The sequence below is a fragment of the Sardina pilchardus genome, chromosome 17 (genome assembly GCF_963854185.1).
Source record: "Sardina pilchardus chromosome 17, fSarPil1.1, whole genome shotgun sequence".
Taxonomy (NCBI): Eukaryota; Metazoa; Chordata; class Actinopteri; order Clupeiformes; family Clupeidae; genus Sardina; species Sardina pilchardus.
Genome location: NC_085010.1, coordinates 23,977,224 through 23,989,474, shown reverse-complemented (window position 1 = coordinate 23,989,474; position 12,251 = coordinate 23,977,224). Strand labels below are relative to the sequence as shown.

The 12,251-nt window shown below is 45.2% G+C and overlaps 1 protein-coding gene across 1 annotated transcript in view; it reads right to left on the bottom strand.

Annotated features, from left to right (window-relative positions):
• Nucleotides 1–11,903, bottom strand: part of cald1a (caldesmon 1a) — a 67,153-nt gene extending 55,250 nt beyond the window's left edge. Inside the window, 1 exon segment of the mRNA XM_062517707.1 lies at nucleotides 11,686–11,903. The gene's annotated coding sequence lies outside the window, so the exon portion shown is untranslated.
• Nucleotides 11,904–12,251: the final 348 nt, after the last annotated feature.

The following is a 12,251-nucleotide window of genomic DNA, read 5'->3' as shown; positions in this document are numbered from 1 at the left end:
GTTAACTGTCACCCTGTAAACAACAGCAAGGTTGGCACTTAGGTGTCCCTGACAAGGAGCACAGGAGCCCTGAGTGGAAATAACAGTGGCCAATGTCCATTTCAGATCTATCATCATAATCAGTTTCAGGACGTTATACAAAGTAGCTTCCTCGAGAGGCACACTTTTCCAAATAAATACATGAAAACGGTGAAATCCTGCAATTTGTGGCTCAAATCACATCACATCAGACCACATGGACAACAAGGAGTATCCTGCTGTAAACATCAGGACAGGGGCTCACCCAGTATTTTCCAAGTCTGTAGAAACTAAGCGTCATCTTCTACTGTGGCAACGCTCTATAAAAAAAGAAACTATAAAAAAATACTTAGGCAATTTCAAGGATTCCCTGTGCTAATCATGAAGAGCTAAATTATCTGTTGGATGTGCTAGATGGTGGTTGTGGCTCGCGATGCATATGAAAACCTTATGTTTAAAAGCAGCATCTCTTAGGCCCACTTTACACTATTCCATTCTTTCCCCCTCTCATTTTTTTCTTTCTGAATCCCTCTTTTTTTATCTGTCTCTCTTATTCTCTCTTAGCCTCTTTCTCCCTCTGTTTTGTGTCCTCTCTATGCACAGTCTTTTGCTCTCTCTCTCTCTCTCTCTCTCTCTCTCTCTCTTTCCCTCCCTCCCTCTCTCTCCCACCCTGCCTTAGCAGCACACATTCCTTCAGCAGTGAGGATAGCTTACAGGAGCCTCCAAGCTCACGGTTGCCCTCGCAGATCTCATTTTTTGCGCATATTTCTGCTGGCTGTTATTATCAGCATGGCCGGGAGCCAATCTCCAGTGTGGCTCTAGCCCCTACCCTCTCCTCTAGCACAGGAATGGAGGAGAGAGAGAGAAAAAGAAAGAAAGAGAGAGAGAGACAATCTCCAGTGTGGCTCTAGCCCTTACCCTCTCCTCTAGCACAGGAATGGAGGGAGCGAGAGAAAAAGAAAGAAAGAAAGAATGAGAGAGAGAGAGACAATCTTCACTGTGGCTCTAGCCCTTACCCTCTCCTCTAGCACAGGAATGGAGGGAGCGAGTGGGGAGAGAGACAGAAAGAGAGAGAGAGAGAGAGAGAGAGAGGAGCTGTAGCCCCTATACCCTACAGGGAGACTTTCTGTAACTTTTGTTTTTGTTATGTACAGTACTTGTCTTATGTGTTTTGTTGAAGCATTGTGTATTATCGGGAATAAATAGTATGAATACAGCCCCTTCAAAATGGAAGTTGGAAATCGAATTTAGAGAGGGCAAGAGCTCTGAGTAAGAGGAGGGGAATTTCACCTTGATAAATGTTGTGAGATATGAGATGAGATATCATATCCATCACAGAAAACAAACAGCCATGCATGCGTATGGCACTTGGTTGATGGTTGACCGAAAAGTTCTCAGTGCAATCACTCCCCCTGGGTTTGGACTTTATAAACAAAACTTGCCAGTAGCCATTTTGGCTCAAGTCAGGCAAGCATACTCACTAAGAACACGTTGATCTTGTGAGTGACGTATACATGTCTAGACCCTTTTGTCTATCAGGAAACTGAGGATTTTTTTTCCCACTTTGGCTACAGCAAATTACTTTCCTGCCAAGAATTCCTCAAGAAACCAAACGTCCTTTTCTTTCTCATATACTGAGAAATGGATGAGTTCGACAGCTATATGGCAGCTCCTTGTTTTCTTTCTCTTTCTTTTTCTCTCTCTTTCTTTCTGTCTACTCTTGTTACATATTATGATGACCATTTACACATTTCAGTTGCAATGTTCATTTTACAGAGCTGCAAACGTAACGTAATGTAAAATGAATTCTATGACTTCTTTGCCTTCCCATTCCTGATTGTTGTTATGTAATGGTTTTAATGCATATTTTTAGTGCCGAAGTCTTAATTAATAACAGCTTTACGACTAATATGTGGTATTTTTATGGCATAATACAGACATTTATTGGCCACAAGAACCTCAGCCAAGCGTGAAATTGTACATAATTGAAGAGTGTGTGTGCTATGTAAGAGATCTCAGGTTGCCCTGAGGGGCCTTTCTCTCTTTCTCCTGTTTTTAGCTAATGGCTAAAGTGGAAACTAGATTAACCCACAAAAGCCCCTGCACTACGTACGCTGTTCCAAAAATAAAGAGAGAGGAGAGAGAGAGAGGGAGAGAGAGAGAGAGAGGGAGCCTAGACTGCCCCCCTAAGAGAGGTACCCAGAAGACGGCAGGCATCTACCTTTTCAGGCGCGGCCGTTCCACCTGTGACATCTCACCTCTGCCGCACACAAGCGGCCTTTCACCGGACCGTGCTGTTTACACTGGGCCTGACTGACTGGGGTTTGATTTCCAAAAGGGCTTGAACTCCTTTAAGTAGTGTGTGTGTGTGTGTGTGTGTGTGTGTGTGTGTGTGTGTGTGTGAGTACGCGTGTGTGTCGGTGTGTGTGCGTGTCTGTGTGCCAGTGTCTGTGTGTGCCTGTACATCTGTGTGTTTCAGAGGTGGGTGTGTTCATGTGTGTGAGTGTGTGTGTGAGTGTGTGTGTGTGTCAGTGTGTGTCAGTGTGTGTGTGCGCGCTTGTGTGTGTGGTTGGGGGGTATACCATTACTGCCCATTAAATCTAACCTGAACTAATTGGGGATCATTATAACCCAGGTGGTCTGGCTGGGGCAGGGGTAGGGGGGGTAAAGGGGGGGTAGGAGAGGCAGGGGAGAGGAGTGGAGTGTCCCGGTGAACAGGCACCCTCTGCCCCACACAAGCCATCGCTGCCAGGCTGACACGGCCAGGACAGGCAGCCGTTGTTCAGGGTCTAATGCAGCTGATGCTTGCCTCTGGACATTTAAGCAAGGGGATATAATTAGGCTAACAGGCTAGGCTAGTTTACGACTGTGGCTGCCACTTTAAAGCCAGTATGTACTGTACAGCGCCACACACATGCGTCACAAGTTGGAAAACACACACGCACAAGCACACACGCACAAGCACACATGCACACACACACACACACACACACACACACACACACACACACACACACACACACACACACACACACACACACACACACACACAATAATTCACAGAGAAACCCTGACAAATTTTTGATGGTTTCATGCATGCCATAACACACACACACACACACACACACACAGGCTTCAATACATCACGGCAGCTCCATTCTCCTCTCACCTCACGTCCTGCTTTATAGTGTGTTCATGTGGCTATATGAGCTAGCAGCAAACACCGGCAGTCATTAAAGCCTACTAACAGCCTTTAATGAGCTGCTAACACAGCTAACTAGCGAGCTGTTGGCGGGACAAACAAGCCGGTTGGCACCCAAGCTGGTCCTGTCATTACTGAGGGGCCTGACGGCGTCTGGGGTGTGACAGACGGGCATTATACTGCCGCTGGCACGCCTAGTGTCTTGTGCCAGTGACACTGATCTCCATATGCCAGGCCGTTTTTGGGAGAGCCTGAGGAAGATAATCTACCAGTGTGTGTGTGTGTGTGTGTGTGTGTGTGTGTGTGTGTGTGTGTGTGTGTGTGTGTGTGTGTGTGTGTGTGTATGTGTGAGCGAGAGAGAGAGTGGCTGTGTGTGATGAAGGAGGGAGTGAAGGAGGAAACATCACGACAATATGAATACATTCATGTGTGTGTGTGTGTGTGTGTGTGTGTGTGTGAGGCAGAGCCACCTAACTGCTCTAATGCAACTGGCAGAAGCGACCACAGTGGGGTGTTGACCCCGTCCAGATTTGAGAGTCAAATGGAGTAATAAGCCACTGCCCATCCCTGCAGGCTAAATCCCATAGCCGTCCATCTCTAAGCTGTTAAACCGTGAGGCTGAGCTAAACTCTTCAACCCCAAACACTGGGCAAGAACATTTACGGCAAATATTGACACATTCACAGAAATATTGATTAATGTGTGTTGTCTTAGAACAAACAAATGAAATGAAATGTAAGAAACTGAATTCTTGAAATCTATGTCTCCAAATCTATGACTCCCACCACCACCACCACCACCACCACTAACACTTCTGACTGAATTTACTGTTCTTAAAATCCCATTATGCTAAGCTGTGTAGACCCTTTCAATCTGTTTCTACAGGGGTTCCGGATCAAACAATCAAAACCAACGCAGATACTTTGAAACTAACTTGTTCTTTTCCCCCCAAGCTATCATTACCTCAATGTTGTTTCCTGTGCCAAGGGAAATGCCTTCGGAACGCACTTGTTTGTTTATGCAGTTGAAAGGGTTTTAGTAAATATTTCAGTAGTGTGTTCAGGTCTCTTGCAATGTCAGTTAGGTGATCTCCGTGTGAAGGTGGTCTCAATTTATAACCCACACACCTATCCCAACTGACCAACTGACCACTTGCCCAGCTGAACCAGGCAGTAGCATTACGAAGTGCAAAAAACAGAAAGTGAAGAGGTGTTCGTGCCAACGCTACTTCACCAATCATGCATTGACTAATGCTGTGCACTGTATATGCCAATAGAGAGGGATGATTTGCATCGCCAAAGACAGGGCTTAAATCAGTGTGACTGCCTGAGTATGCTACTTTAAAGCAATCAGTGTGGCTATCAGACTCACATCACTCATACACTGAAAGACTAACACACACTCTAATACACCAAGAGCGAGTGAGAGAGAGAGGGAGAGAGAGAGAGGGAGAAATTTGTGAAGGACATTTAGATAACCAACTCTGACAGAGCAGGCCTTCAGAAGCAGAAGTACGTGTCAAGCTAACCGTCTCATATCGCCCAGTAATGGGAATCCCATAATGCACTTCTCCACACTTTAGACTGACTCAGTCCAACTGTTCAAGTCCAAACACTCTCCCTTGCTTAATGAAGAAGTGATTCATTAGGAGAATAATCATGATTCACCTCCATTCATATTGCATAGAAATACAGAAGTGTGTGTGACTATCTATCTAGTCACCCTATGTTGCCCTTCCTATTTCCTCATCTTACGACTCTCAGAAAGAGTTGTCTCGACGATTACACACACTCTGGAACTTACAGACAGTTGTATCAGTGAATAGTTCTACACCACACCACACACTCAGAGGCCCTCCACTCGTCTCTGTGAAAACACACACACCGTCGGAAACTCACAGGCAGTCGTCACAGTGAATACACACATACACATGACCTGCTGGACGAGGTTGCCCTTTGACCTCCTGCACTACTGACCCGAGCACAACTCGCAATTGTGAGAAGTTCAGCCAGACGGTCACCTCAAACATCACCAAACGACAACATAAACCTCAACACCATCGCCCCCGTCACAGAGTTCCTACTTTTTTCTTCCAGGACTGACGTAGGATTTGTCTACATATCTGTCCATGTATTTATCTTTCCATCTGTCAGTGTTCATCTTAGCCTCTGCTGTCTTAAAAACAAAATGCAAATCACAAAGCTGGTTATAAACTAAGCAGCCTGACTTTCTCTTAGTTCTGTTGATTACTCAGTCTTGTTGTTTGTATACTGTGGAGCAACAGAGAGTGTCGGAGAGGAGAAGGAATGTAGCGCTCCCTGTCTCTCTCTCTTTCTCTGTCTCCCTCTCTTTCCTCTCTTTCTCTCTCTCTCTCTCTTCCTCCTCCTCCTCTCCTCAGTGGAGGCTCGAAGCATGTGATCCCCCTGGGAGAAAACACAGAGCAAATGGGCTCACAGAGACATTTCCTGTGCTTGTTTTATCAGATGAGGCGAAGCCTGGCGGCCATGAGAAGGGTCCTCTCTCCCAGCGCCACACACCCCCAAACGGCCACACACACACACACACACACACACACACAGACACACACACACACACACACACACACACACACAACCTGAGTAATGACAGCAACCCTGCTTGGTGACGCTGGAACATACAGTTTTTTACAATCGCTTTGCTACTATTTTTAGAACCTTGATGTCATTTTTCACAACTCTAGACACAAAACTCACAACGGTTATTACTTGTAACACAGGCTGTCTAATGTTCAAAACATTGGATTGTGCATTCACATCTTCAAAGACATCTTGCACTTGCACAATCATTGGTTCAAAAAACAAATTTACTGTGAAATACCACTGAAACATAACTATAGATCACCCGCACACAAGCAACCCATAGTTTCATTGTGTCATTGTTCGTACAATCATTAGATATTGTAGAACAAAATAGGTGATACAGGTTTCATTATGGGACTACATGTACAGTACAGTAAACACATCTCTGTAAAACTACTGCAGTAGTAGACAGAATACTACTGACAAAGTGGAATCATCGAACAAAGTTTGTAATATATTGATGCAAAACACTACTGTACAATCACAACATAGGTTTATTTGAATTAGCTATGAAATAGAAAAGAAAAGACAGCCTGATGAAAAAATAAAATATACTGTAAAAAATATATGTTTTATTTTACGTATATAAAGATATACTGTAAAATATTAGGCTACATCCATGGATATTGTAGTCTAATTCGTTCATGCTCCACGTTCATGCACAACAGTGAATCTCGTTACAGTGTCTTGAAACTTTCATGATTTGCAGTAAACATGGAAGATTGTGTGTCTGTTTCCATACAACTATGCATTAAGACTAGAGTAATGCAACAGTTACTTATCATTTTGGGCAGTTGTATCAATTGATAGTTAGATCATTGTAAGGAAATGAATAGACACTCATTCGAAATGTAATGTGTGAATTGCTTTTTGAAATAGTAGTACTTTGATGTTAAGTTGTATCATATTGAACAGGTGCGTTTTGTTGAATGAACAAATGATCCAAGTTGTATGCATATTGTATCCAAGCAATTGAGAAAAGGGCTAGAGTTTTGAAAAATGTGCATTTTGATCATTGGTTGTGAATTGGTTTTGTATCTAGAGTTGTGAAAAATGACATCAAGGTTCTGAAAATAGTTGCAAAGCGATTGTAAAAAACTGTAACGGTTTGAAAGACACACGCACGCACGCACACACACACACAAAACAAAAGCATGTCATCTTGGGGAAAGAAAAAAAAACCTGAGTAATGACAGCAACCCTGCTTGGTGACGCTGGAACTGAAAGGTTTGAGAGACATACACGCACGCATGTGCGCACACACCTACACACACACACACACACACACACACACACACACACACACACAGATATATATGCTCTCTTGAGGAAAAAAATATACCCAAGAGAACTGGGAGGGGCTTGACTTGATACCTTGACTTAATAGAAGTCACAAGTTTCAATTGACAATTTTCCTCATTACTCTATTGCCCCCCCCCCCCCCCCCCACACACACACACACCCTCACACACACTCTCCAAGTGGGCTATACTGGAGCACGTGTGAGGAGGAGGTGATCACCCAATTACCGCGCCAGGCCAAAGCGCCCACCCGCCCAACCTGACTTCAAACAGGGGGGCCCCGAGCCTGTGTGAGATTAAGAGGAATAACATGTGCCCGTCAATCTGTCAGGCCACCAGAGCTTAACCACCACGCCACCACCACCCAACAACCACTTCCAAGTGAGAGGATTTTTCATCACTCCTGAGGAACAAAAAACGAAAGAAAACAACAAAAAAATAATAATAATAATAAAAAAAATAACAAAACAAAATAATCACAGGCCTCTGCAGTATAGTGTGGTGCAGCACAAGGGCCTAGCAGGGAATGCGGCAGCGGAACCCGAGATCAGATCAACGGAACATGAGCTCTGCTCTGGCTTTAGTGTTCTAGCGTCTGACTTTTCCACTGCTGAAAAAAAAAAAAAAAAAATCCCGCCTGGTTTAAAACGAACGGAAAAAAAAAATAAAATAAAAAAAAATAACGTAGAACAACAAACAGGAATATGAAGTCAGATTACAAAATGGGTTCCTGCCATTGGAGTGTTTCCTTTCTGTGAGAGCAAGAGTGAAAAAAAATGTGTGTGTGTGTGTGTGTGTGTGTGTGTGTGTGTGGGGGGGGGGGGGTAGCTTGGAATTCAAGATTTATACATTGCTAACAAAACATCTGTATGCCACTTATTGCATATTTGTGGGGACCTAAATAAACAGAATCTCCAGTTTCGTGCCGTCCTTACTTCATGGCTAAGGCACGCCAGATTTTGCCATTTAGGCTCAGTAGTCACCGGCAACAACGAGCTCCGCAGAGAGAGAGAGAGAGAGAGAGAGAGAGAGAGAGAGAGAGAGAGAGAGAGAGAGAGAGAGAGAGAGAGAGAGAGAGAGAGCTCCTGGTGCTCTGGACTTGCTGAGTTACACAACCGAGCCGGACCGTGTGGTTCTGAACCCAGCACATTCAAATTACATGCTATCAAATTCAAAGCAGAAGGGAGAGAGAAGAGAGAGAGAGAGAGAGGAGAGAAGTGGAGAGGAGAGAGAGTGAGTAGAGGAGAAGAGAAGAGGGGGAGAGGAAGAGAGGAAAGGAGAGGAGTATAGCTGGCTGAAGGCTCTCTTTCTCTCTCTCTTTCTCTCTCTCTGGGGAAAGCCTCCTTTGAGGTTAGCCTCGCCTCCACTCCCCTGTCAATCACTCTAACTTGAAGCTAATTGAACATTTCATAACACGACCCTCAGAATAAACAAGACGCTCTTTTTCTTCCTTCCTCCATGACCACCATCCTGCCAACCTCCAGACCCCTTGCTGAAAAAGCCGACAGGGGAGGTGTGTGTGTGTGTGTGTGTGTGTGTGTGTGTGTGTGTGTGTGTGTGTGTGTGTGAATGAGTTTGCTCTGGTGCTCCCAGGGCTTGGTTCAAAGATGTCGTCTTTGGCAACGCGGGTATTTCCAAGGGCTCTTCTACCCACGGAAATTCCACTCAAGTATTGGTTCTTGGTAGTGACGGTGGTGATTGTGGTCTCTCTCTCTCTCTCTCTCTCTCTCTCTCTCTCTCTCTCTCTCTCTCTCTCTCTCTCTCTCTGTATGTGTGTGTGTGTCTGTGTGTGTGTGTGTGTGTGTGTGTGTGTGTGTCTGTGTCTGTGTCTGCAGCAGTAACACTGTTATCATCTGACATTAGAGCAGATCTGATCTAGATGTGGTCCTCACCTGAATCTACTACCTAACTGCTTCAGCTGATATCAAAAGAGGGCATGTCTCTGTGCATAGGCCTCTCTGTGCCTCTGACCCGGTCCAGGATCTTTATTTAACTATTAGCCTCATTATAGCTTTCTGAGCTGCATGCATATGTGGCTTTTTGGCCTGAAACACATGTACAAAACTGCAACACCACAAGCAATCCGTAGCACACAAATATGCTACACTGTATCCATTTCAGCACAGTCCTTAGCTAATGGTGCTTGTCTGGAGTGAATAACACTGGAATCTAGCTCTACATGTAGGCCTACTATGTTTGAACCAGCTTGCTGTATTGCTGTAACTATTAGGGTGATGGTCATGGTCCAGCTTCTACTACATCCAATCCCACCCAGGATCCCTCATGTTCTTTACAGTCATTTGGAGCGGGAGGTTCGGTCTGAAAAGCCTCAACCACCCCCACTGCAGCTGCCACCCCCACCCTGATCCGACAACCACCGGGCCTCGTCGAGAAGGCCATCAGAGTCCGGAAGCAGAGGGCAGTGTTTCCTACATCCTGCCGCGGCCTTCTCAAACATGCACATGCACACGCACACACACACACACACACGCACACACACACACACACACACACACACACACACACACACACACACACACACACACACACACACACACACACACACACACACATACACACACACATACACACGTGTACATGCACACAGAGAGACAAAGAGAGAGACTCCCAAACCATTTTCATTACCAGTGTGTGCTGAGCAGCCTACCTCCATATTCTCCCACTTCTACATGGTGCCCTTGTGGTTAAACACTGACGAAAAGGGGGAAAGAAAGAAGAGGAGAGAGGGAGAAGAAAAAAAAGGGGGAAAGTAGGGGGAGTTAAAAAAAAAACTACCCTGTTATGCATTCCAAAGGCTATTCCAATCATCAGTCACTAAGTTCAATCCGTTCCTTATAAGGTCGGGGCATTCCCTTCATATTTTCACAACACTGAGACACTATCAGATACGGTTTCATGGCCAATTACTGGGGCTGTCTCGCTCAGCTCCCTCTCCCACTGTCCACACAGGCCTTTATTCAATACCTGCTTTGTCATCTAATACCAGAACGGGCCGCCGCGCAAGCTGTGCATCGGCGCTGGAACCACATGCCCTCGAGGTGCCATGCCAGAACAGGGGACAGTTCATCATGCTGTCTTTGATCTACTGTTACATGCCATGACTGTGTTTTTTTTTTTTAAGTTTGGTCATGGGGTGAAACTGTTAGGGCTTTGGTTTGATTTTGTTGGTTAGTTTTATGAGACATGCTCTGAGGGAGACTAGATGATGGGGATATGGGAGGGGGGGCAGGCAGAGGGAAAGATTGACAGCGAGAGAGAGGAGAGAGGGAGGGAGGGAGAGAGAGAGAGAGAGAGAGAGAGAGAGAGAGAGAGAGAGAGAGAGAGCGAGAGCGAGAGTACATTTATTTGGTCACTGAAAGCCTCTTACAGCAGCCAAAGAAAACCAGACTGGGGCCTTCGCATGGTGATTAATAATATCACTGACTGTTTCTGTTATAATACCTCGCGGTGGCTTACAGACCCTGTGAGGCTGGTGCCGCGGAGCCTTGGCCGGTGGGTTCAGAGCTGACGCGGGCCAACCCGTTGGCCACCTTTACCGAATTCTGCAGCGCGAGCGATACAGCGCACCACCACCACATTGACCAAAGCCGCTTCACACCAATCCTTCCTTCACGAGTGAGTCCAACAACAGAGAGCGATTAAACCGTGTAAAGTATGTCACTGGCTGGCGACCTCTCACCGCAAATATTTTGGGAACTGAGCGAGGAGTGAGAGACCCGAGCCAGAACAAACAGTAGATCTAGTTGTTATAGGATGCTACTGAAGCGCCTTATTTAAATGTCACGACGTTGCCAAGTTTGTGATGAAATGGTTTATGTTCACATCAGCATGTTGCTTTAGAGTTAACTTCTCAAACACATAGCATACAGGACAAGCATCTTCAAAAAACTTCATGAACCTGCATTGAATTAAAATATTCGTCCAACAACTCAGTACACCTGCATCGCACACTACAACAGTAAATACACGACTCGAATGAATATAATATCAGTAAATAATGCAAATATTAAATCCCCGAGATGATACTAAGAGGCTGTGGAGAGTTTTGCTTAAATCCAATGCCTGCAGGACGGGAGCAGGGAGTGCACGCCCCTGCTTGGAGTTGTTCGATAAGGATCTGCAGAGACTGGAGTACACTCCTCAGGACAAGAAATTCCAGGACGGACAGATATTTTGGTTCGGGATGATTTGGTTCGCAAAAAAAAACAACCCAGCTCACATCACCATCTTGAGTAAATAGCCTAACTTTTTTTTAGCCAACATAAACCGTATTTTTTAAAAATGCTTTGTTTCGTATAAGTTACGCATCCGGATCCAAAATAGCCTATGGTTCTATTTTCTTTGTCCAATGGTCATGATGGGACTTCTCCTTCGTCTATCTTCCAAAAACCAGTAGCCTACCACTAGGCTAAGCAACAGTTTGTAAGTGTAGACGAGAGCAGGCGAGACTTTATGGGAGTCCACCGCTTTCATCAAAGTTGTTATCTTAAGTGCAAATAGACAAGTACTTCAGCGAAATCCTTACCTGCAAAGATGACCGTTATTAAGGGTTGTTTTGGGCGAGGTCGAGAATCAACAGATGAGCCAAATGAGTTGCTAACCAGCCCGGAGTCAGAGGTTGAAATACTACAGTAGGCTATTCAATAACAGCACACAATATCATAGGCTCCTCCCTTTTTAAAAACGATCGAGTACATCTCCTTGGTGTATACAGCTGGCTGGCTCTCCACATTGTCCGTTGTCTATTCCCAGCATCAGCCAATGGTTGCTTCAAAAAACGACGGTGGGCTCGGCTTTCTCCCTCCCCATCATCAACCTTCTACTCCCCCCTCCACCCAACCCAACACACACAGAAAAAGCATGTCTGGAATTTCTCCGACCAATTAAAGTAACCATCCATCAGATTGCAAAAAAAGAGGGACTACAAATACCAACACATTATAAGCTTTGAAAAGTCGAGAGACCGGCCAAAACTCACTTGCAGAAATGCCCTTTTTTGGTTATCCTTCTCGAGGCCTCAGCAAGAAACTCCGCTGTCAGAAGCGATCATATGAAATGTTAATCTTGGCGAAAAGGGGCGCTGTCTGTTCA